Here is a 27,421-nt window from a genome sequence, read left to right as displayed (position 1 = left end):
CGCGTGGGTGGCAGCAGTCATCTTGCCTCGGAGCTCGGCAATCTCAGAAACCTCTGGGAATTTGCTTTTCGTGTGGCAAACAACCCAGTCAGAAAAACTGGCTTTGGACCCAGCCCTGGCTGGAAAAAAAAAATGAAGTTAAATCAAACTCCCTCTCTCTGCAGCATTTGGCTAAAACCTTGGGCTGTCTTGCTGAATTCACCTGACTAATGCCACCGTTGAAAGACAGATAAGAACACACGGAGATTGTGACTTTCAGGGAATGAATGTAAGTACTTTCCTGACATTTATCAACAGTCATGAATTATTGGTTTTCATAGCCCTCCCACTCCCCCCCCCCCCTCCACTGTGCAAGCCATTCCCTCCTCCTGATGAGGGAGGGAAATAGAAGCACAGACTGGCTCTGTGCATAATCCACCTTTCTTGCTTCTAGAACTCCTTCTTCTTTAGCAGTAGCACCCAACGCCTGGCAGGAACTCTCTGCCAGCTGGAGGCAGCCAACTTGGGCTTCTCAGGGCTCTGAAAGGGGCCTGGCTTAGCCCAGGGGGCAGAGACAGGGTGGGGAAAACACTGGACCAAGAGCCGGAGACTTGCTTTGAGGTCCCAGTTCTGCCATGATCTAGCCCGTATCTCTGGATCTCTTCCCCTATCGTCAAGTGGGGATGATATCCATGTTCTATAAATATTATGAACATTAAATAAAAATGGTAGACTGGACTACTGTCGTATTTGGGAAAGAGTATGCACCTTTAGAATGGAAATTCATTTAAAGAAGAAACAAATGAGGTGCTAGCTTTGGGGCAGGGCGGTACAGTCCAGGAGCTTGGGAAGACTTCTAGGATGGAGACCCTGGCTTCTCTTACCATGCTGGCTCAGGGATGTCAACCCATGACCTTTCTCTCTCAGCTTCTTAGATTAAAAGTAGCAAAAGACTTGTTTGAGCAAATGTGTGATTAGGACATAAATTCTTCCTACATGGGGACCTAATGCATGGACAGTCTATCCGTTTCCTCTTACAGCCCCACAACGACTTCAATCACTCATTTAATTCCCTGGAAGCTCGGTGAGGAGAGAGCAGTGGTTGGTAGTCTTGTACTTATTACTGTCTGTGGCTCCATGTCTGTTTACCTGGAAGAAGTAGAGACCCTGCTGTGAGTCAGTGCCTGGACAGTGTCGTCCATGCAGTGAGCCACCCATGTGCCCTCTGAGCAACCATAGAGTGAAAAGGCTCTTCTGGTCAAGATGTGCTCATCCAGGGAAACTTCACATCGCACCTCAGAGTTATCATAAAGGAGTCTGCCAACTCCCTAAAGAACTAAAGAGAGAGCAGAGTTCCAGGATAGCGGGATGAGAGAATTGGGGAGAACATTGCAGATGGAGGGAACAGCACATGCAAAGGCCTGGCCACCACCTGGCAGGACCCTGGAGAACAGTGGGAGACCTCTGGAGTGCCTTAGGCAGGAAAGTGATATATCTGGTTTGTGCTCCAAAAAGACCAATAAATTATTATAATTAAGACAGTTTTTAAAGGTTTATAAATATAATTTTTATAGAAAAGAAAAGGAAAACTCCATCCAAGAGAAGTGATGATTTTAGAATGGATTCTACTGATTCCCTGTCAAGGATTTTCTGGAGGGAGGGAGTTATCATAGTGTTCTTAGAAACTGTGACCTATGGGCAAGCCCCATAGGCAACAGTGAAAGTGTCATTTTAAAAATTGGCCGAAAGTCAGTATTTTGTACATTGGATCCTGCATCAAGTACACAGTGAAAATGTGCTCTATAAAATAATTATGTGGTGGAAATTTTATAGAGAGGATCATTTTTATTCAAACAATCACCTCCCCCCTAACTTATCTCACTTGTAAAGGATGTCTTTTGTAGCTATAAAATAAAGACTCTGAGAACTTGAAGGACCTTAGAATTCTCATACCCAATCTCCATATGTTACAGATGGGTAAACTGAGGCACTAAGAGGTAGCACAGATTGCAAATGGCAGAGCCACCACTCTGCATGGGGTGACCCTGGCAGATATTTGGTTAAACTGGTGGATATATGAAAGAAAAATACCACATGATCTCACTCATTTATGGATAATAAAGAATATTATAAACTGATGAACAAAAAGATAGATATAGAGACAGGAAAGCACCAAATAGACTGTCTAATTACAGCGGGAAGGTTAGGGAGAGGTGTGGGAGATAAGAGATCAACCAAAGGACTTGTATGCATGCATATAAGCATAACCAATGGACACAAAACACTGGGGGGTGAGGGCATGTATGGGAGTGGGATGGGGGGGGCAATGGTAAGATATGTACACATATAATACCTTAATGAAAAAAATGGGGGGGAAACTGGTGGATATAGTCAATCGGGATAATTCACTCCCTATGTTCCACTTTCAGATGTGTCAAGTTACCAAGATTGCTTCATCAGCGCTTGGCTTTGTGCTCTGTGGACATAAAGAAACGGTGAGTGGTCTTTCAAACTCTCTGACTTGGTTAAGCTGGGAGGGCAGATGAATGAGGGAAAGAAATCATACCATAACTATTCCACTATTCACTGTGCAGCTGTATTTCTCTGGCGGTTCAGTTGGTCAATTTAATTGGAAAAGGACCATGATGGGGCGGGGGATGGGGGAGTCGCCTCAGAGAAAGGGGCGGAGGAAAGAGGGATCCTAAGGACAAGTTACAATGGGCATTCTGAAAAGACAGTAACTTTTTCTTTTTCTATGGCATTTGAGCCCAGACTTGAATTCCCTATTCAACTAAGATCAGGCAGAATTTTAACTGTAATGCAGAATGCTGATGGCCATCTAGGGAGAGAAACCACTCCTGCCTCCAGAATTGGGTCTGAGAAGGGGACTACAGAGAGGAGGGCAGGTGGCTACACTAAAGCCCTGAGGAGTCTGGGGTGGGGTCTATTGCTGATGAAGCTTCCTTTCCTGACCAGTCCTCTTCCAGAAGCCCTGGCCAGGTCCAGAGGGGCTGTGGGAAGTGGGAGGGTGGAAACCTAGGGGTTTCCCATTTGAAAGCCTTTGGATAAGGTTTGGCACCCCACCTGGGGCTTTGGGAAAGGAGGAAAGCAGAACTGAAGGAGGCCCAAAAAGGCTGAAGGCCTTGGCCAAGGCAGCTCAGTGCCCAGTCCTAGCTGAAGAGGAGTGGCTGAGTGGGTCCAGGGCTGGCTCTTCACATGGGCCAGCTACTTAATCTTCCTAGGCCACAGTTTTCTCCTCTGTAAAATGAGGATAATACCCGTATGTGCCATACAGAATTTTTGAGGAAATGAATGCAGTAATGTATCTAATGTGCTTGTCATCGTGGCTGTCGTCGTCGTCGTCGTCATCATCATCATCATCATCATCATCGCAACAGGACTCAAATTCTGAACATGTCACTCCTGATACCTGGGAAGCAAAGCTCTCACATAAAAATGGGTTTACCTTAAATGTATGCTCACTCTAGAAAGCAGGCACTTCTGGGCAGGATGACAGACTGTGGCCTTGCCAAGAATCTTTTCACTTGGAGGAACCAAGGAGTCTCCTGGGAAAGAAAGAACTTACCCATCTGGATGAGAGTAGCAACATCCAAACTTAGTCCAAGGACAGGTCTGGAGCTGAAGAAAGAGAAGGTGGACTGAGTGCAGGGTAGACATTGTGTTCTGCCCCCTGCCCTTGAACATGTGTAAGTTAGAGAAGGTAAGAGAGATCCACTTTGGGATCCTTGTAGTAAAAGGAGTTCTGCCCAGTTTGGTGTGCACTGTGGCATTGCCTTTGAGAACTATGGTACTGGAGATGCTGTAGGATGTGAGACCAGCAGCGTCCCTATCCAGGCCCTCAGCTCACACATCACCAAAAGTCCCGGGATTTTCCACCAAAAGCAGCTCCCTTAGTGGCCGAGCAGCAGTGACAGCCCACAGATATCAGAGGGACTGGGGAATGAGCAGAAAAGAAGGAAAATGAGGGATAGAGTGTGATGTTTGGGGGCAAATGTGCGTTTCCTAGGCATCCTCAGAAACTGGAAGGGGTCTCGGTGGAGGGTTAGGTGATTCTGCGAGAGCCAATGAGAGCAGAGAGAGAGAGAGAGGAACAGCCTGTGCCATAATTCTGATCTCAGTTTTCCCCTCAGGCTGGTGTGGCCTAGGAAACACACTTTGTACAAGTAAACAAATCGTTACTATGAGACTTGAAAGATCCATCTTGGCCCTGCCTCCTTTTGCAAACACTCAGACATGCAAACGGGTGTCAGTTTAAGCAGCTTTCTCAATAGAGCAGGGTTTTTGAAGCTGCAAGGCAGACCCGTTAATGAGTTGCAAAATCAATTTAGGATAAGCAGATTGTATAAGCAGAATTTTAAAGAATGAAATCGTTTTGGCCGTGGCCGTGTAGCTCAGTGGTTAAAGTGTTGTCCCTGTATGCCAAGGTTGTAGGTTCAACCCCAGATCAAGGCACATACAAGAAGCAACCTATGAATGCATTAAATAAGTAGAACAATTGCTATTTCTCTCTCTCTCTCTCTCTCTCTCTCTCTCTCTCTCTCTCTCTCTCTCTCATCAAGAAATAAAAACACTTTAAAAAGAGTAATTATTGCCTTGTGAAACCTTAGTTTCCATTGTGTGACTGTGTGTGTGCACATGCATGTGATGTAAAATATTTCTTACAATCAGTTGATGAAAAAAAATAGGAAGAGAGGAAGGAAGGAAGGAAGGAAGGAGTGTGTTACAGTATGCTTTGGTAGAAAGTGACAGACATGGACTCTGCCAACCTAAACATAAAAGGATCTTATTGCCTTGGTAATAGAATGATGGCAGAATTCAGGGAAGGGCTGTCCAACCAGGATTCAGCAATGAAGAAACTTGTGGGGGCTTGGGGATCTAGGTGGCAGGAACTAATGGGAAGTCTCCTCAGGTGAATTTTCTCCAGTCAGTTCTCATCCCTGTGTTCCTCCCCAGAGGAGAGAGCCCAATGGACTGAACTGGGTCCAGTGCCCACCGATTTGCCATGGGGAGGCAGGGCACCTTGGTGCAATCTCACCAAGATAGCACGCAATGAGAGAGGGGTGGCTCCTCAAAGGAAACTTTGGTGCTTCCTACCAGAAGCAGAGAGGATGGATGCTGAACAGGCAAAACCCCAAGGGGGATGGGTATTCAGTATGGGATGTGTGCCAGGATCTGTTAGCTCAGTGGTTGGCAAACCACAGGTCGCAAGCCACATGTGGCTCTTTGGCCCCTTGAGTGTGGTTCTTCCACAAAATACCATGGCCTGGGAAATTCTATTTTGAAGAAGTGACATTAGAAGAAGTTTAAGTTTAAAAAATTTGGCTCTCAAAAGAAATTTCAATCGTTGTACTGTTGATATTTGGCTCTGTTGACTAATGAGTTTGCCGAATACTGTTAGCTAATATCATTGACCTCTATCCTAGCCTATCACATCAACTCCAACCTCAAGATTTTAAGGAGAAATGACCCAAGGACCATTTACACAAATAGATATTGATAATTTCTCATAGGACAGCTAAACTCTTATGTCCTGACTGTGAATCAGGGGATTTTCAATTCTTATGGTCCAAGAGAATAGAACTTCGGCCAAAAGAGAAGTTGAGAAGGCAATAATAATGAAAGCTGACACACAATGCATATTATGTGCCAGCTGCTATTCTAAGCAATATACATATATTCATTTAATTCTCATAATAATCCCAAAGTCTAGATATGTGTATTATTATTTCCTTTCTATTTATAGAAAAGGAAACTTAGGCCTAGGAGGTTAGGCAGTTTCCCAGGGTCCTGCAGCTGGTGAGGAGTGGCCCTGGGACCTGACCTAGGCATTTTGACTCTGATGTCCATAGTATTAGCCACTACTGGACACTACCTCTCCAAAGGCTGTGTGGAATGTGGAGAATTGAATGCCTCATTGGATGCCCACAGTGCTTCACTGGCTAGGCACTGCTATTGAACTACAATTCCCAGCATGCAACTAGGCTATCATCTTAACCCCTTCCTCACCAAAAGTTCCTCACTTCCTTGTATAAAAAATGTTTAGTGGCAAAATTTGGTCTCTCTAAAGGATAATTATGCAATTGAAGCATGAATGCAGGTGTAAGTGGAGTAGATAGAGAAGATGGCAAGATTCCAGGTTAAAATATCTTCTGCATTTTTCAGTATTCAAAGGAAGACCTTAGGAATTACCATGGGAAAGATTGTTTTTTTAGTTTAGAAATGCATACTGTGCGAAGATCAATAGGGGGTTTTAATGCACCCATTCTCAAACTTGGCTGCACTTTGAAATAACCTGAGGAATTTTAAAAATTCCTTGGATTGCAACCTTAGAGGTTCTAATTTATTTGGTCTGTAGTACTATGTAGACATTGAGACTTTTAAAAGTTACATGGAATTCTAAAGTAAAGGAAAATGTGAGAATCCTGGTTTTAAAGGAGGGGCATATTCAGGTTGGGTCATAAAGATCAATCAAATTGTGACTAGCTCAAGGAAACTTTTAAGAAAAAAGGGAGAGAGACATAACAGATTCTAACAGTGGTTCCTGGCCCTGGCTTCACATTTGGATCACCTGGGAAATGTTTTTAAAAATATGGATACCTGCCGAAACCGGTTTGGCTTAGTGGTAGAGCGTTGGTCTGAGGACTGAAGGGTCCCAGGTTCGATTCCAGTCAAGGACATGTACATTGGTTGCGGGTACATCCCTGGTAGGGGGTGTGCAGGAGGCAGCTGGTCGATGTTTCTCTCTCATCGACGTTTCTAGCTCTCTATCTCTCTCCCTTCCTCTCTGTAAAATATAAATAAAATATATTTTTTAAAAATAAATAAAATAAAATAAAAATATGGATACCTGGTTCTTACCCAAGACGGATTGAATTAAAATCTCTGAGGTTGTATGCTAGTTCTGAAGCCATCCCTGAATTAAAATCTCTGAGATGTATGCTAGTCCTGAAGCACTACTGGGAACTTATTAGAAATACACATTCTTGGGCCCCAACTCAGACAAATGGAAATAGAAATTCATTAGCACAAGGGGAACAGGGTGTGTCGGGGGAGGTGTATGCAGCAATCTGTGTTTTTACAAGGCTTCCAGATAATTCTGATGTACTCTTAAGTTTTGAGAACCACTGACCTGGGATATAGGCTCTGGTTTTCAGAGGAAACTTTTGGACTAGGTGATCTGAAAGGATCCTATACATGTAGACTGCCCCTGCCAGGAATCCTATTGGATAGTACATTGCTAGAAAGCGAGGAGAATGTTGAGCATGTTGTTGCACGTCCGCAAGTAAGTAACTATTTGGGTTTTGTGAGTTCTGAGAACATTGGGCTTAGTTGCCTCTTTCAGCAAGAGTCTTGCTTCATGTTGCACCATATGCCTGAAGCTGGTGAATGGATAAACATTACTATTACTGGATGATCGAAAAACGTTGCAAAGACAGAATGAATGATTATTTAGTGAGAAGAGTATTAAAGAAGACCCTGAGGCAGGGTAAGGAGGAGAGTGAGGACTTCTCATTATTTTGGTCTTAGAATTCCCATCAGGTGCTGTGGGCATCATCTTAGAACACTACTGCCCTCCTAGGAGGTGTTTGCCTGAGGGCATGACTGCTGTTACCCTGGCTGCAATGATTGGACTGAAGATGCTGACATCCTGAAACTCTTAGGACCTCTACACATAACAAAAAATTGTGCTGTCCCAGATGCTCTCAGCATTCCCACTGAGAGGGGAAAAAAGAAGTTCCCATAGTGGGGAACATAAAAATATCCTTTGTGCATTTTTCTGAACAGTAATCAATAATCCATTAACTCAGGAAAGCTGAATGATCTTCATACAGAATCCAAAACAAATGGACAGCTGTCCTCTGGCAAGAACCGTGGAGAGGCTGTGTGGCCATGGACAAGGCATTTTATTTCCTTAGGCCTCAGTTTCTCCACCTTTATAGCACTAACATTATATAACTTTTGAATTTCTCTTCTCAGAAAGGAGAAATATCTTGTAAAAATCAAAGCTTAGAGAAACTTTGTATTTCCCCTTTTGTGTATGGTAGACACATATACTGCAGTTAAGGAAAATGAATATGATAAAGTACAAATCAAAATATCCAGAACCAAATGATCCCAAAATATTTTTTAAAAAGTATGATTTTAGTTATTTAGCATTTTCTCTGGAAATGTGTTTGAGTTTTTCAGAACCAAACACTAAAAATGCAGGCAAGACCATGGTAGGCCATTCTTCCTTCTGACTAAACTGGAGTAGCAAAAAAATATATAAAAATAAATAAATAAATAAAGCTGCTAGGGAATAAAACAAACATAATTCTAAGTCATGGGAAAGGTGAACATAATTGAGCCAGTAGTATAATTTGGGGTGATTTTGTTGCCCTAGCGTGGGATTTGTTTATTGGACTATAAAGTTGAAAAACGATTATTCTCCTTTCTTCTTCTTCTACTTCATGCCTGAATCACTCCCAAGATAGTTATTAGCAGTCATTTTTTCTTAAAACAGACACTCCTTCATCCTTTCAAGGAGACCATTAACTGCTTTTTGTTTGTTTTGGTTTAAGATTCTGAAATTAAAAGAAGAAACATGCTTTGGAAAATTGAACTTCAAGATGTTGGATTTCAGGCTTTTGCTCTGGTCTTACCCTTTAGAAAGGCTCTGTTTTGTTTTGTCTGGCTTTATACTGTCATTCTGGTGGAACTCAGAGCTTTCCATTGTTGCCTATGACTTGTGGCCTATATTACACCCATTAGTTTCGGTTGGAATGATGACCCAAGAAGGTTGGAATTTGACCCAAGAAAATGGCAAGAGGATGACAGAACTGGTGATGACCATAGGATTAGTGACCACAAAATGGGTATCAACAACAGAGAAGCATCAAGCTTCTGTACCAGCCCCCTCCCAGGCCCCACATTTGGCACTGCTCCTACTGCCCCCAGCAGTAGAGGGAGGAAGTGACTGTAGGATGAACATCAACAGGAGGAAACAATACTTTTTGGATTTCCAGCAGGACAGATACTCAATTGATCATCTTACCTGCCTTCCAAGTGAGGCAATATCATAACAGAAGCTCATAGAGATTAAATGACTTCCTCAAGACTATTTATTGTAGTTTCAAACTAACTTCTGTCTGTTTCCAAAATGTTTATCATGTGATTCCTTACTCTTGATATATATGAAATTATGGGAAGTTTTTGAGGCCTTGTTCATGTGAAGCAAGTATTGTGTAAAATGTTTGCACAGTGTCGCTTGTTAATATGAGGCATGGAAACCCCTGAGACTGGCCTAGTCCTACCTCCGGAGGCTCTCTGGGGATACCTGGGAGATGGCTTGGGCAATCCCAACCCAGTGGAATGCAATCTAGTGAGGAGGTTACAGCTTATTATCTGACAACCATTTACCAATTCAGTGACCTTGGGCAAGATTTTACGCTCTCATCCTCAGTTTCCTCATCTGTAAAATGGAGATATTTATTAGTACTCACCTCACAGATGGCTATAAAAAAGAAATGAGGTAATAAAAGAAAATGCCTATCACATAGTAAGCTAGATATTATTTCGCTATATCTCCCACTATTCAAAGTACCCTTATTAGTTCCCCTCCTGTGGTTGTCAGAGGAAGGTGGCATGAGAGGAGAAACCAAGCCAAAAGAGGGAGAGGAGAACAGACTAGCATGACCGCGTGCCTGGCATAGGCTATACCCTTCAACCGCAGGTGGGTAAGTTATGGGAAGGTGGTTAGAAAATTTTATGTTATAAAGATTTGTAAGTTAGTAAGGTTTGTTATGCAGATAAGGGTCTACTTGGGTGATAAAAGTTATATTGGAGAGAGACACATGTTTACAAATGGAGCTTACGTTACCTTTACAAAGGGAAACATATCCTGCTTCTGGACAGGAAGGGAGAGGGCAGAGAGCTCATTGCTTTCAGCTCAAAGCAATCCTAAAAATAGTGGCATCCTTTGGGGTGACATACTCTGATCCCCTTCACCGGGCCTTGCTTTGGTATTAAAACATTGTGCTAAGAACCTTAATATGTCTATTATGTTATATCATTCATTTCTCTTAATTCATTGAGGTATGTATTAGTCCATTTTTTTTCAGGTAAGGAAACTAAGACTACAGAGGTGAAATAGGTCATAAACCTAACCAATGGCAGAGGTAGGATTTGAGCCCAGGAAAATGAAAAATTAGTTGATCGTTTCTGAGTAAGGGCATTTTTTTTTCTTTTTCTTTTTTTTTTTCAGGAGTGAAGGTGGGAGACACTATTGTTCCTAAAAAGAGACCTTTAGGTAGAGTCAAGAAAGTGACCCTTAGTAGTTGTAAATCCTCCAGCACCACAGGAGAAGCTCAATAAATATGAATTGAGTAAGCAGTAAGAGAGGGCATGAAGAAAGGAGTGAGGAAATGCATGAAGCCCCTCAGATGCTCTCTCCCAATTCATCAGAACCCTTCCAATCCCAGGCACAGGTCAGCTGACTGTCCTCTCTTGCATCTTGCAGCTCTCAGGAATTTGGGGGGTTTGGTGATCGGTTTCCCCCACTTTCTCTGGTCTCTGAAATCCTAGATCTCAGCACTGGCTGCTCCTGTGATTCAGTCTTCTTGGCTTCTTTAGATGCTGCTGCCAAGAAGACATACCCATAGCACCTTTCATCTCAAGGGACAGAAGATTGCAATAAATAGCAAAAATAAGGACATTCCAGAGGTGGCGGAAACTTCCCAAGTTCCACAAGTGGAGGAGCTTGGGAAGTTTCCACAACCTGACTCCCTATATCATGGTCTCCCCAGAGTCAGATGACAGCCTTGCCACTTGGTACATAGGTGATCTTGGGTAGTTATTTAACTTCCTGGACCACATCTGCAAAATGCACCTATCTCTTCAGGGTGGGGTGAGCATTCAAGAAGGTTGTGTATTTGAAAGTCTTAGCACAGAATAAATGCTAAATATGTTGAAGTCCTACTCTCCAATATAACTATTATTGGAGATTGGGCCTTTGAGGAGGTAATTAAGGTAATTAATGAAGTCATAAGGGTGGGGCCTTAATCCAATAGAACTAGTGTCCACATAAAAAAGGGAAGAGACGTTAGGGGTACACCCACATGGAAAAGGCAATGTGAGGACACAGTGAGCAGGCAGCCATCTACAAGTTAAAGAGAGAAGCCTCGGCAGAAACTAAACCTGCTGAAACTTTGATTTCAGACTTCCAGCTTCCAGAATTTTAAAAGGGTAAATTTCTGTTGTTTAAGCCACCCCAGTCTGGGGTATTTTATTAAGGCAGTCGTAGCAGACTAATATAAATGTAATTCCACTTCTTTTCTTTTCTTATTGTTTGAACAAACTCACACATTCAAAGACAACTCAGAATTTGAACTACAAAACTTTTGACTTGCCTGAACCCAACTGGAGTCACTGGGACTCAAAACTTAGAAAGAAGACAAAGGGAGTTTAACATGTCTTCTCGGTGTCATAGTGGAACACTGTTTACAGGCATGCCCAAGGATTAACAATGAGCAGGGCTGAGGAGTAAACCTTTGTTTGAATTTCTGCTTATTGCTGATCAAAGGCCAATTTTAAATTACTTCTGCACTAGTAGACTTGTGCTCAGTAGAGAAGTATATGAATTATGAAAGGTAAAATATGTAATTCTCAAGTTATGGTTCTATTGCCTGCAGGGCATTAGCCAATTTTATATCTAATCCAACTGTCTCCTAAGATTCTTTCTCCAATGCCTATATGATTCCAGTTCTAATTATCTTTAGAACCAGCTTCCCCTTTCGTCAATAATGAGTTGAATAAATCTCTGACATGTGTTCATACAAATATAGAATGAAAACATGTCAGATATTTATGTTGTTGACTTTTGAAAACTATACTTAGCAAGAATGAGAATTCTAATATTTCTAGAATATAAAGATCACACTTTAAGGTGATATAAGGCCTTTTGGATTGAGGTTTTGGTTTTGTTTTGTTTTTTTAATTTCTAGATCTCTGTATTAGTAGCTTTAAAGTGCCAATGTTCAGAAACCACAATATTTATTAGCTACAAAAGGATTTGATTCCTTCCAGAGACAGAGCAAACCTAAAGTAGATTGTAAAGTAGTTTCCTTTATCCTTTATTCTACTCTTTCTTTCCTTCCCAGCTTGCCATATACTGACAGGGCCCTTTAGCCTGGCTCTGTTATTCTATCTCCTTGTCTCAGGTGGTAAGAAATGATCTGGTAGGACATAGGGTATGGATGACAGCAAGGGGTTCCTCCAAGGCTATTTGCATTGAAATAATCGGCAGATGCTTTAACCTGGTGGTTTTTAACCTAGATTGTATTTCTAAGGCTTTATATCTACTTCCCCTAACTTTCCTTCTCCTTACCTCTCTTCCTATAAGTACAGTTTAGCCAGAAGGACTCCTCATTTACACTAAGATTCAGGAAAGATTTAATGTGAATGATCAGTTAATTAGAGGTTCATTTAACCCAAAGAAATAAAGCCTTAATAATGGCAGAAGTGGTGGTGGTGTAGAGGGAAAAACCTTTAAGCCGGACACAAGAAAAGTCCTTGCTCTGCCACTTATCAGCTGTGTGATCTTGTGCAAATCACTTGATTTTGTGGAGCCTTGAGGTCCATACTTTACAACCCTATCTTGCAGGTGAATTGGGAACATTAAGAGAAGTTATGTAAAGTGACGTGTAATTGTGGAAGGGTTGCTATGAACAACCTACCAGGCATTGCCAACATGCAATGAAGGAAATTATGGGGACCTAGAACTCCTAAATTATGCTTATGAAGTAGCCAGCTAGTCACATGGCTCTTGATTTTAACCTTATTGTATGAGGACTTGCTCCATCATTACCTTAAATTCCTTTTGCCACCCATCTGCTTCTCATTAAAATTTGGAAGTTTCATGAAAATTCTGCAGAAACAGTTTTTACAAAAATGTCTCCACTGGAGCAGATTGTGCTGCTCATCCAAGTCAGTTCTCAAACTAATTTAACTCTCAGCCCTATAGCCTTTGGAGGGAAAAGCAGGGAAAGCAGAAATGGAGCTGTGACAAGCAGAGCCAACTGGACTGCCTCATGCTTGTGACTCATTTCAGAACCATTATCATGTCAATAGAATCATCTCCCCTGTCCCCATATTTGTTGTAAGGAAATGCTATTAGGAAAGCAAGGTCCAGAGGAACATCACATTAAACTGTGATCAGGTTTAAAGACAAAGCAGGGTTAGACACCCATAGACGCCATAGTCACTGGAAAAAGGGGAAGACATAGCATTGGGGAAAAGGGAAGGGAAAAGTCTACGTACCTAAAACAGGGTAGATATCACATGATAATAAATAGCTATTACTTACTAAACATTTACTAGGTTCCTGACACTGTGCTTATAAATCAGTTATCTTGTTTGATCCTCACCATTGCTGTATTATTCAGGGTAGGCTAATCGCCATAACAAACAATCCCCAAATATCCAGTGACTTGATATGGGAAAGGCTGATTGCTTGCTTGTGCCTTCCCAGGACATTGGAGTCCTCCATTGACTCTGCATCCTGCCAATGGATGAAGGGAGAGTGAGAGAGCACTTAGGTAGGATCCCATGGGAGGTTTCTTAAGGTCTAAGCCAGGATGTGGAATGCACCACTTCTGCTAATATTCCACTGGCCAGAACTCAGTCACATGGCCCTACCTAACTGCAAGGGAGTCTGGGAAATGTCCAGGAGATATATGACCAAGTGGAAAAGAAAACAGAGTTTAGTGAACACATTCTTTCTGCCATAACAGCTCATCATCATCTTTATTTCAAAGAGGAAACAGAGTTTTGGAAAGGGGGAGTAACTTGCCAAGTAGCACGTAGCAAGTAAATGGTAGAAGTGGGGTATGTTCTCGGGAACAAGAGAGAGGGGTCACTGCCCTCAAGAACTTCTTCTCTGTACCCGAATGTTCTTGCTCCATGATCCCTCTTTTGCTGGTGTCGTCTGCCTATGTGAGAGGGAATTCAAAAGCAGCTTTAACGTTGCCCCAGAACAGAATGGTAGTCATCAGTATGAGAAGAGAGCAATTGCTTCTCAGACATCAGCAGATTGAAGGATGGAGGTCTTCGTTTCACATCTGTTTTCTCCCCATGAGAAGCAGTTGGCTTCACTGATTATGTCCTATTGAGCGTGACCTTCCTGTTTTTCTCTCTTGGAAATGTGTAATTTAATGTGAAGCATCTATTGATGCAAGCAGGAAGAATTCTCAAAAATAATGTGTGTGATTTTCCCCTTGAAATAAATTCATATTTATTAAGTGTCTTTTATGTACAAGGCATGAAGCAAGGTGCTTCACATACATTATCTCATTTAGTCTCATTTAAGCCACCCAGTTTCCTCTAATGTAAGAGGCATCATTAGCCAGCTTTTATAGATAAGACAAAAGGGGGAAAAGGAAATGATAGCTCAGGGCGCAGAAAAATGCTAATTCATTTCCGAGGGACAAATATGCTTACTCTCTGGTTTCTAGTGGGTTGATTTCATTGAGCAGTTTCAACACTCATACCTGCTTCACATCTGCATAACCCTTTCAACTTCTCAACTCTTTCATATCTCATCGGATGCTCAGGCTAGTCCTATGCTGATAACAGTCTCTATCTGATGACATCTTTTTTCAATTCTAAACTCTGCAGAGAAACTTGCTTTTATTACTTAGCTAAGGTCCAGGATGAAGCCAACAGAAATCTTGCCTCCAGAAAATCTAATCCACCTCTTCACCTGCAGAGTTCCTTGCGGTGGTGTAATCTGTTGCTGTTGCTTAGTATAAGCAGCACATACTTCAGTACTCTCATACCAGAGCTGATTGCTAGGACTGCATTTGCCCAAACGTTCTCTAAAACTCTAGATTCTAGACATGCCTTTACTACCCTGTCCTTGCCAGGATCTTCATGCCACTCAGTTTGCCCCAGTTAAGGATAGCCAAAGAAAAAAGAAAGAAAAGAGCAGGTTTGTGTGTTTGTGCAATTAGATGCATTTATTCTAAACAAACAAACAAACAAACAAACAAAAAGAGCATAAATAAAGCAGGGTGGGGGCGGGTGATGGCAGATGAAGCATGAAGCAGGTGCTTACTTAATTGCTGCAGCTGGTGCCAAGGATTTGGCATAATTTTTCTCCCCACTAGTAATTATTGGCACCGGTGCTCATTTCACTTTTTAGTTGAAGCCTCTGAGAAAAGTCCAGGAAGCTGCTCTGTCCCTCTCACTTTTCCAGAAAAGCATGTCGGCATATTCTTACAAATATGGTCAGTAAATCCCAGTCTGTGTGTGTGTGTGTGTGCCCTTGCACTACTTAAAACAACTCATTGATTATAGAAAGGGAAATTGGCTTACATGAAATTTGATCTTTTGTTCGATTCTGCCAAAATTGCCGTGGGTTGGATTTTTAACTTCTTTCAAAAGACTGGATTCAACTGTTCAGACTCATCTGACTTGGATTTCAGTTGGATGTCTGACCCCACCACTTTAAAAACACAGGTTGTTACCGTCTCTGGTTGCTGTGGCACACTCATTTTGCTATTTGACTTTTCTCCTTTAAGTGGCGAAGGGAAAAGTTGAGAAAATGTAGGATGCAATTTATTTTATGCACTGTCATTCCAAAAATGTTTATGAAGAGCACACACCGTGCCAAAACCTTATGAAGAACAAAACAGTGTGCCAAGAACAACACAAAGAGCCAGCAGGCATGCAACGATAAGCAAGATAAGGCTCTTTCCTTCCAGCTGGTTGGGTCTTGAAAGGGAAGTTCAAGGAATAACAGAAACCTTTTTGAGAGAAGGAACAGTGATACACAGAAGTAACGCATGTGTGAACCAATCCCTTCTGACGGCAGATCTAACTTAAAGGAAAAAGGGCCTCACTCCCCCCTTTCTTAAAATAATGGGACTTAGGGGATGCTATTCAGTTACTGTATTTAAGGTGAAATTTAAATTTCTGTGCATTTACCATACTCTATCTCCTTCTTCTAACTCTAATTTCTCTCTGTGTGTATTTAATACAGTTTTAAAATGAAATAAAAAAAAATTCAGAACTTTATTTCAGGCTGCATTTAAGGAAGGGGGAAGGAGAGAAAGGTTGTAGTTCAGAGAGGGCATGAGGACCCCTGGGTTCTGATCTTGTTTTCACCTTCATGGGTCCTTGGTCCCAGAGGGCTTAGCTTGGGTGACTTCCAAGATTTCTTTCAGTGCTAATGGTCTGAATGGAATGTCTCCCATCTTGTGCTGAACAAATCTGGGGCTGTCCCCTAGGAGCAAAGGGAACAGGAAGCTTGAGGGAATGTCAGAGGTGCCAGAAATGGGAAAGAAAGAGTGGTATTGGGATAACATATTCTTGGGCTCCTCTATTTCTCCAGCTTCCTAGTTAAAGACCACCTCATTTGTAGGAAAAGCATTAAGTTCAGAGCCACTCCAGTTTATAGTGGGTCAGATTCCCTTTATCTCCCAGTGGGTATAGCACTGGCTCTGAAAAATATAAACCATGGCATGGACTAGCAAAGACAACATCTAAAAGAACTGCAGACTGGCTATATTTTGAGCCGAGTTGCATCCACAATAAGCCTGAAGGTAAATGAAGTGAATTCTGAGGAACAGACTGAAGGAAATTGGAGAAAGTGTGGAGTGAGAATGGGGAATGCCATGTCTCTCCATGGTTCTTTCCTGTCTAATTTCACAGCCAGCAATCTGGTCCAGGTCCTAATTAACCACATGGCCATTGGTTGCTGCTGGTCCCCAAAGGTCCCCTCCCTTCAGACTCTGCCTTTCCGGTTCATACATCATTGTCCTTGCACAAACACGCCACTCACCATACTGCTCCCCTAGGCAGTGACTTATCATAACTTCCTATTACCTGTCACAACTCATCTGAACTCTTTAGTCCAGGGCTTGGGATCTTTTATCCAGAAAGAATGGTATTAAAAGAAGAGATCTAGCCCTGGCCAACTAGCTCAGATGGTTAGAGTGTTGTTCCTATATACCAAGGTTGCGGGTTTGATCTCCAGTCAAAACATATACAAGAAGCAACCAATGAATTCATAAATAAGTGGAACAACAAATAAATGTATTTCAATTTAGTTTTTAAATATGGAAACTATCATTATGTACAGAAGACTAGACAGTGTACTGAAAATCCACAGATAGAATACAAATATTATCAAGTTTACAATAAATAAAAATAACATAATTTTTTAAAAACCCACACAAAACAGACCAGGAGATCTAGCTTTAACCTTGATCTTTGCAGCTGGGTGGCATTGGGCCAGCTGTTAAACTTCCCTTGCCTTCATATTCCTTGTCTAAATGACTGGGGGCTGAGGTCTCAGCTGTAAATGATCTCCTAGAACTGCTGATCCAGTGTGACCGCCCTGGTCTCACATTTCTCGGGACTGCCCAGATTTAAATATGCTGGCCCACACTTTCTCAGTAGCATCTAGAAACTTGGCAGACCTTGAGTCCCACATTTTAGTTTTTAAATGTCATCCCCTAGCTTCCCAAGGCCATCTCTTGTTATTCTCTATAGCATTCCTTTGCTCTGGACAAATCAGTGGCCTCGGGCTCTGAACGAACCTAACTGCTTCCATCTTATCTGCTCTGGCTCGGAGCCAGTGCCCCTGATGGAAAGCAGCTCCCGGTCCCCTATACCACCCCACCGCTGTCAACTCCCCGATGAAAGCCCTTTTTGTCCAGAAGTCCTCACTGACTAACTATACCTAACGAAAAGGCTTTCCTTCCATGGTGACAAATTCAGTAGCCATGTCCTTGGCCCCAGTGGCCTTTGACAATCTATTGAGAAATTCCAATCTTTCCTCCAAGAGAACTTTTTTTGGTAAACATAATTTACATATGTACCCTACCTAGGCAACCCCCTAATCCCCCATTCAGCATTGTATAACAGATAGTTTCTTTCATTGTCTCATAGTCTTCACAAGCTACACTGCATGCCTTGGGACTTCTCTCCTTTAAGTGGTGACCCTTCCCCTAATGTTGGGCAATTTAAGTGTTTAGTCTTCCAACATTATAAATCTCAGTACGTGTAGCTTTTGGAATATTTTGCATCATTTCCCTAGTTGACTCAGATGTGTTGTTATTGTAAGACAAACTTTCTTACAGCATCTTGTGGTTGGCAAGCCTTGCATGTACCTATCTCGAGCTAACTTTCTGGCACACCCCTCCCACTATTGTCCCAGACCTACTCTGCTGCTTTGGCCTCCACTTAACTCTCTCTGTCTTCTGGGAGATAACCTTCCCCAGGACATTTGTCTCAAAGATCCTTACTTCTTCAACTCTTCCCTAACTCAGTGGTTTTCAGTCTGCAGGTGCATTGGAGTCCCCTGGAGGGCTTGTTAAAACACACACTTCGGGGCTCATTCCCAGAGTTTCTGATGCAGTAGGTCTGGGTTAGAGCTGAGAAATTTGCATTTTTTCTTTATTGATTAAGTTATGACATATGTGTCCTTATCCTCCCCTCCCATTCCTCTCCCTCACCATCCCCCCACTCAGGCCCTCACCCCCCTGGGGTTGGAAATTTGCATCTCTTACAAGTTCCTGGTGGTACTGATGCTGCTGGACCAGGGTTCACACTTGGTGAACTCCTGCACTCATTCTTCCTTCTGATCTCAGAGGAAACAATTTAGCCTCTCTGACTCATACCCTCCCAATGCCTATCCTCTGAACCCCTTTCCCATCTGCTCTGGGACCAAACTCCTATTCCTGCCTCTTTTCCTCTAGTGTTTCAATTATCTGCACCACTGAACTCTTTCCTCTGTCCTTCAGGCGTCCTCCCACCACCGCTAAATTAATAACAACCTTTTCCTTACCAATATTATCGATGTCTTTCCTCCTGATGCAATCTTTCCTGAACTTGAACTTGTGATTTTCACTTGCTGCTTCTACTTCCTATCCATGTATTTCTTTTTTAATTTTCAGAAAATTCCAAAGCTGCTCTACTGAAACTATCTGGAAAGTTTAAAATTACCCATTTCTCCACAAATTCCATGGTTCTCAACCTTGCCCTTTTTTATTATCTAATAATAACAGTCAATAGTCATTGACTTTTAACTGTCTTCCAAGTATTGTGCTAAGCATGGTATACATGTCATGTAAAGATTATCCTTATGTTGGTGGGAGCAACAATAGTACTAGGTTTCAATACAGTGGAGTTGGATCGGACCTTGGTTCAGCAATCATGGTACTTGAGTTCTGGCTATGAAAGAATTCATAGTCAAGACTCAAAACTATAAGAGAAAGTTCATTTAGACAGACTAGAGTAGAAGAAGTGAGCAGTAGAGGAAATAGGCTCAGAAAACAAGCTACAGAGAAAAATATGGGGCCCTTGGAACTTAGGAGAGAGAAGGCTAAAAGTAATGCACCTGAGGAGAAAAGGAGGATGAAGATGAGGAAGAGGGCACAGGGTCCACCGTCCTAAGGGCTTTTAAGGGCAGGGAATTTTAAGGGAGGTCCTAGGAAAGAATCAATAGAATATTCATCAGCTTCCCAGGTGTGTCTGATCAGGGTCATGGTCTCCACTGATTGGTCAGCTTCAGGGCAGGGGTCATTCATCAGTGTATGGTTTTGCTGCTTTTCCAGTCCTGGAGCTGAAACACAAATGAGATCTAGATATATTTGATGTGGGTCAGAACTTCCTTGTCCTGAGGACATAATGCTTAAGGGCCATGCTCCTGACCCCTTGTTTGTCCCCCCTCTAAAGGGGTCTGACCCACAAGACCAGCAATAATGCAATATGCCAGGGGAGAAAGGTCAGGAGAGGATTCAAACTGCATGATCAATGAGATGCTAGGGAAGGGAAGGTCACCCTGGGGGCGCCGTATTTGTTTTCCAGTGTTGGCTATTGCTAGACCCTTGAGGCTTTCCACCCTGGCGACCTTCTGTACCTGGCCCCTCATCCTTGCTCTGTTCATGTCTGTCTAACTGCCTGCCACATTTATATAAACTGTATGTAGTGGGCATTATTTTACGGATTTAAAAAACTAGGCTCAGAGAAGTTAAATAATTTGCCTAACAGCTCAAATGAAGGGACCAACATTGAACATGGCTCAAATTCCACATCTCACAGATTTAAACATAATAATCCCAGAACAAACATCAAAATCCCTGGACACCTATTACCATACCAACTCCTGGTTCAAGTGCCAGACATTACAAATCATGTGTGGCTAGGGCCTAGAAATCTGAATTCTTAACATCCCCCTGAGTGATTCTGATGTGGTTGCTCCAGCTTTTTGAGAAACAGTCCCTCTGTATTGACATAATTGGCCACTTCCTTTCTTTAAACACTTCCCTCGGTTGCTATGATACAACATTTTTGGTTTCTGGTTCAGTGGGTTCTCTAAGTCTGTTGCTCTCCCTCTCCTTGTTCCTCTCCTGCCCATATCAATGCCCCCCAGACTCTGCCCTTCACCTTCTCCTGCTGCTGCCTGTCCCCATAAGCCCATCCACTTCCAGTACTCCAATTCGGGCAGATGGTTCTCAACCTTGCCCTTCTGGTGCCAGCTTCCTGGGGAGAGTCACAGAGCAGCATGAAATGATTTTGGAACAGCGATGAGCTGCAGGCTAGGCCTTTGACAAAGCCCTGAGGCAGGTGACATTGATCCTGGAGTTCCATCACCCCACACCACCATCTAGCCCAGTGGTCGGCAAACTGCGACTCGTGAGCCACATGTGGCTCTTTGGCCCCTTTCGTTTTTAGCAAAGGCCAGCTTAGGAGTACTCTAATTAAGTTAAAAATAATGTACCTACCTACGTAGTTTAAGTTTAAAAAATTTGGCTCTCAGAAGAAATTTCAATCGTTGTACTGTTGATATTTGGCTCTGTTGACTAATGAGTTTGCAGACCACTGGTCTAGCCCACCAGATCGCTTTGCTTTGCAGCTTTCTAATCAAACCAGTTCAGGAAAAGAGCTGGTCATTTTGCACAGTCACACTAGGTTAATTCTCCCACTCAGTTGCATTTTTAAACCTTTTATCTCTTTTTGTGGGTTCAACTGATGCTCCTGTGTTGAAGATATTTCAGGCTTCACTTAACAGATGGGGGAATTTAGAGGGACACTGGGACCAAAGAGGAAGGAAGGAGGGTGAGTTGGTTTTGGGAGGCCCTTGTCTTCCCCTGGAAATTTTTTGAAGCGTAGACTCAAAAGCAGCCGCAACACCAATGGGTGGGCAGGACAGACCTGTCCCCAGAAGCTAAAGGGTGAGGACAGACTGTGGAGTTGGCTGCTCCCTGGCTTCCTGCCACCCCCCACACTCAGAATGGCTGGCTCCTCTTCATCTTTCAAGTCTCAACTTAAATGTTCTCTTGGAGCAGACCATCTCTACAGCCCTACTTAGCAAGGTTCCTCTTAGTGATGCTTTGTGTTGGCAGCTATTTTTCTTCATTGCATTTTCCAAAGTTTGTGATTATTCTATTTGTTTATTTACGTATCCTTCTTATCCCCACTTGGACCAATAAGGTTTAAGAGGACAAAAACCAGGCTGCATTAATCCCCACTGTGCTCATAGCATAATGTCTGAACCTAGTAGATATTAAGTATTTGTAGCAGGAATAACTAAATAACTATCTCTTCTCCACCGGGCACTTAATGAATAGGCCTTGAGCTGAACTCACTGTCCCCAGTAGCTATCCCAGTGCTGAAAGACTTGAGAGCAGCTGGTTCATCTCATTGCTGCGGTAAGGGTGGGGTGGGGAATTAGAAAAAAAAAGAAAAGAAAAAAAAAAAAGATGACTTTGAAATAGGCACAAATCACTAGGAGTCCTTTTTAGCACCCTGTTGAATAATAAAAAATTTCATTGTCTTTGAGCTATTTTACAACTTTTTAAGTTATATAAAATTGAGAATATTACAAATGATTCTTGTCAATGGAGATGAAAACGATATATAAAATTGAGAATAATACAAATGATTCTTGTCAATGGAGATGAAAACGAATGTTGTCTGGTGGAGGAAGAATTGATTATTGCCCTGAGGCTATTGACCAATTTTGAATCTATTTGTACATTGATTTTAGCATTCCTGAGTTCTCCTTTGAATGGTGGTAACATCTTGTTGGTTCCTTATGAATTAGTTAAATAAAATCTCATATGTGTTAATTTTATATTTGTACAAGAGTCACAATTTTAGCCTTTAAAATTTATCTTTTTCAATTGGAATTTTAATCAAATCAAGAACTTTTATACATCAAAGGATACAATCAAGAAAGTGAAAAGACAGCCTATGGAATGGGAGAAAATATTTGCAAATCATATATCTAGAGTTTACAAAGAACAAAAATTCAACAACAAAAAATAAAGAAACCAATTAAAAAATAGGCAAAGGACTTGAGTAAACAATTCTCCAAAGAAGATATAAAAATGGTCAATAAGCACATGACAAGACGCTCAGTACATTAGTCATTAGGGAAATCCAATCGAAACTACATTGAGCCCTATTTTGGCTCAGTGGATAGAGCGTTGACCTGCAGACTGAAGGGTCCCAGGTTTGATTCCTATCAAGGGCACATGCCCTGGTTGCAGGCTTGATCCCCAGTAGGGGGAGTGCAGAAGACAGCTAATCAATGATTCTCATTATTGATGTTCCTATCTCTCTGTCCCTCCCCTTCTTCTCTGAAATTCAATAAAAATATATTTTAAAAAAACAACAACAAACCCAAACCGGTTTGGCTCAGTGGATAGAGCATCGGCCTGCGGACTGAAAGGTCCAGGGTTCAATTCCGGTTAAGGGCATGTACCTTGGTTGTGGGCACGTCCCCAGTGGGGGGTGTGCAGGAGGCAGCTGGTCGATGTATCTCTCTCATGGACATTTCTAACTCTCTATCCCTCTCAATTCCTCTCTGTGTAAAATCAATAAAATATATTTAAAAAAAAAAAAAAAAGCCGAAACCGGTTTGGCTCAATGGATAGAGCATCGGCTTGGGGACTGAAGGGTCCCAGGTTGATTCCGGTCAAGGGCATGTACCTTGGTTGCGGGCATATCCCCAGTAGGAGATGTGCAAGAGGCGGCTGATCGATGACTCTCTCTCATCGATGTTTCTAACTCTCTATCTCTCTCCCTTCCTCTCTGTACAAAATCAATAAAATATATTAAAAACAAACAAACAAAAAACAAAGAACAGAAAATAACAAGTACTGATGAGAAGGTGGAGAAGGTAGGAATGTAAAATGGTAGCTATTGTGGAAAACATTTAGTAGTTTGTCAAAAGATTAAACATAATGTTCTCATATAACCCATCAATTTTACTCCTATGTATGTATCAAAAGAATTGAAAGCAGGGATGCCAACAGGTATTTGTACACCAATGTTCATAGCATTATTCACAATAGCCAAAAGGTAAAAACAACCCAAGTGTCTATCCACATATGAAAGGATAAACAAAATGTGGTCTTATATGCAGTGAATATTATTCAGCCATTAAAAGGGTATAAGCAGGGACACAACAGCATGTAGATGGGGCCTCTGAGCCCTGGGGATGACTGGGAGTGTAGGTAGAGAACACTCAGCCCCAGCCTTGCTGAACACCAGGAGCCTGGGTGGAAAGCCTCTGTGGAAGAGAGAAAACTGAGTGTGGTGTCGTAGAAGCCAAGACAGACCTTATTCCTGACATCTGGCAACTCATTGTCCAGTGACTTAGAGTCACTTGGCTGCTGCTTGCCCTGGGAGATGGCATTGTCCAATAGTGTAATACTTCATAAACAGAACATATTATTGTCAGAAATTGTGCTAACTAGTATGGTATACAGAAGGACAATGTCAAAAACAAATCCAGATTTAGTTAGGAGCAACGTTTATTCAAAATGGTTATTGCAAAGGGGAAAGGAACTATTGCAGTAGGGGAAGAGCACTATTGCAACAGGGAGAACTTGCAAGTATCTCAAGCAAATAAAGGTCTTCTTTTATAGAGAGGTGTGAACAAGGCTTGAGAGAATGGGAATGTGAGGAAATGGAATGAAAGGGTGGTGTGATCAGATGGTAGATCAGAGAATAGTTTATGCTGAGACCAGTCTGTTCTCAGGAGGGACTGTATGCTGGCTCAGGCTGAGGGTGGAACAAAGTTCAGGGACTTGGAGGAGGAAAGAAGCGTAGCCAAAGTTTGGTTAACAAGCATCTTGTTCCAGTTGATCAGTGGGGATGAATGATGCAGTTCATCATTTATGAGGCAAAGAATGGGAATTTAGAGGTCCGCGTCTAGCTTTCTCCCAGGTTAAACAGTCTTATCTAATCATGTGGCAAAGAGTGGTGGTTTGCAGTAAAGTGTTTTCCAGAATATAAAAATGGGGGCGGGGGGTAGCAATAAAGTGTGTCACTGAGAAAGTTCTGCTTATGAATCCAAGTATTACGTTGGGTGCTGTTGCTTTTACATAACCAAAGTAAGGCAAGACACGAACTCTCCATCTCCTGCTACCACTGTTCCTTTAAACCTATCCGGTCATTTATGTTATCTGTGTGTGTTTACGTATGTCCATTTCCTACCAACAATTATCACCTTCAGTTACAGGGACATCTAATCAAAGAGGTTTTACTTTCAGAGAATATGTTAACTAAGGCATCATTTAGGCACACATAATGATTTACTATTTAGACCTAACTGCCTGACCACATATAATGATGACATGCATCCTTAGACATGTGGCAGACCCACTGCACAGGACATTGCACTTCATTATACCAGCACACTCTCTACTTGGTCAACCTGTGTTCATAAATTTTAAAATCATGTGATACAGTCAACTCTTACATGATGCTTGCTTACATCTTATAAGAGAAGCTCTTGGTGCTATTGGTGAATATGGCAGGTCTGGGCTGGGAGGATATAACTCCCTTTCCTTTGGATGCCAAGTCAGTGCAGTTTGTGGCAGAGGATTAAACCTGTGGTTGAAGCATTTGAACATGAACATGAAGTCCTCTGTCTCTGAAGCACTTCCTGTCTTCCTTCTCTCATGGCCAGGGGCCCCACCCTGGTGTTCCCACAGGCTTCTGGGACTATTCCAATTGCCCTGAACTATAGCTCTGAACTAACTATAAGGACCTATTTCTGTGCTTGTGTCCCACCTAGAATTTGAACTTGATGAGGGGAATTACATCTTTTCTATGATTACAGGCTCAGGTCTAGCCAATCCTTGAGAAAGGGTAATACCTATAACCTTCATTAATATAATGAGTCTCTCCACTGGCACATTACTGAGTGAGGTGGGAAATCTTTTCACCCAAGGATATTATATGACAAAAAAACAGTGCATCTGTTTTCCGGTTATGTTTAGTATTCCCAGTCTCTGTTTCTCATCTCATTTGACCTGCTAAGTATCTCCCTATCTCTGAATCACAAGGTTCTTTATCCATGATGGCCTCAGAGAGGGGTTCTATAGACATCCTGTCTCTGCTTTTCCTCCTGGGAACAGGCCTAATAATGACAATTAATTCATTTGGCTAATAGGTATATTGCTGTCTTTCCACTTTGCTTCACAGTGTTCATTCACGCTCCGGCAGTCTCCTCTTGGCATGTACACAAGCAAAGGTCTGACCTTTGACCAGCTTGCAAAAGATAGCTATTAGACGTCGTCTCTATTCATGGGCTGAGCTTTACTACAGAGGCCGTGGAGCTGCCTTCTGCCAGATTCTGGCTTATAAATGTACAGGAAGTGCAGGCTGACCTTGCCAAGTGTTCAAGGCCTGGGCACTTGCAGTCCTTTGGGTGCTGACGAGCATCTTTTTAAACACTTACAGAGCCCCCTGTCTGCTTCCATCTCAGTGCCTACCGGAAATTTATCTTTGACTGTGCAAGCATTTAAATGGCATCATTTCTGAAGCCTCAGGAAATCCCACCTATGCACTCTCCAGTCTATTCTGTCACTTCCATTTGCCAATTGGACTCAAAGTTTAAAAAACCAAAGGAACAATTACATTTTAAAATGTACACTTTTTGTTGAAATGTTACATACATATATAACATTGCACAAATCATAGGTGTAAATGGACCACTCATGTAATGAATAGAACCAGGTTGCTAGACGCACCCTCCCCCCCATGCCACCACTGCCTTGTGCCCACTTCCAGTCTCTCCCCTACACACACCAGGAAAACGCTATGCTGGCTGGCAATATAACTTCTGCTTTTGTCCTTTATATAAATGGGGTCATGTTATATGTGTTATTTTGCATATCCAAATGCTTCTTTGGCTCAGCATTATATTGATGAGATTTATCCATGTTCTTCTGTATATAGCTGTACTTTGTTCATTTTTATTGATGTATAGCATTCTATTGTTTGAATAAACTGCTATTTGTTTAATGATTCTAATGCTGATGGACATTTGGATTGCTTCAGATCTGAGTTATAAACATTGCTGTCATTATCACTAGTGCATTCTAATATAGGTCTTTTGATGAACATGGGTACGCTTTTCTGTTGAAAATACACCGGGGAATGGAATATATGAGATTTAGGATATATACATTTGGCATTAGTAGATACTATCGAACACTTTTTTTGAGGTGGCTACCCATTTACACTCCTACCAGCAGCATATAAGAGTTATAGTCCTGGCACATCTTCATCAGCACTAGATCTGTCTTGTCCATTTAGGTATTCTGGTGGGTGTGTAATAATGTGCATTGTGTTCCTAATTTTCATTTCTCTGATAACTAGTAATGATGAGCACTTCACTTTATATGCATTGGCCACTTGAATATCTTTTTAAAAAATATTAATATATATTTCTTTATTGATAACACAACAGCACAGGCTTGTTGTAAGATAAAAGGAAGTAACAGACAAAAATATACTAAGAATTGGAGGAAAATACTATTTAACGTCAAATATTGGTAGAAAGTAAATTGAATACAAGGTACAGATATATTTGATTTTATTGATAGTAAGTAAAAGAAATATATATATATATATATATATACATATATTAGATATTTCTAAAAGTGGAACTGCTTGACAAAATAATTGAATATAGTATAATGGTAAATTGTGAAGCTTTCTCTTGCTTTTGAACAAACATTTTAATTGATATATAATCAGATTACATTTTAAAGTAACTGAATTTATAGTAATTTAACTTACATATTTTTTAAGATCATAGTCAATTTGTCAGCAAGGCAGGATATTTCTTAATTTGCTGATAAAAGGGGGCCTTGAACCAATAAGCATATTGTTACCTATTGTGTCGTGTAAAAGATATAAAATAATGAATGTGTATTTAGTGCCAAGATTTTCTCTACACTCAGTGGTATGCCAGCTCAATTCAACAAATATTTAATTATTGCTTGTGTTTTCCAGGGACCCGTGTTGGGTACTGAGGAGGAAGCAAAGATGAATAGCACCAGCCAGAGGGAGACAAGACATTAATCCAGTGACTAGGCTACAAAGCAGAACGAAGAATCATAAAATAGAAAAG

The 27,421-nt window shown here is 41.7% G+C and overlaps 1 long non-coding RNA gene across 1 annotated transcript; it reads left to right on the top strand.

Moving 5' to 3' along the window:
• The first annotated feature begins 21 nt into the window (after positions 1-21).
• On the top strand, positions 22-27,421 carry LOC311632434. The gene is made up of 3 exons (XR_014796792.1): positions 22-268; positions 2,409-2,474; positions 27,304-27,421. It is a non-coding gene; the product is annotated as an uncharacterized lncRNA (long non-coding RNA).

The sequence above is a fragment of the Pipistrellus hanaki genome (assembly GCF_964339955.1).
Source record: "Pipistrellus hanaki genome assembly, chromosome: 14".
In the NCBI taxonomy this organism is placed as follows: Eukaryota; Metazoa; Chordata; class Mammalia; order Chiroptera; family Vespertilionidae; genus Pipistrellus; species Pipistrellus hanaki.
The sequence above is the reverse complement of the archived record's forward strand: the minus strand, read 5'-3'. Positions and strand labels throughout refer to the sequence as shown.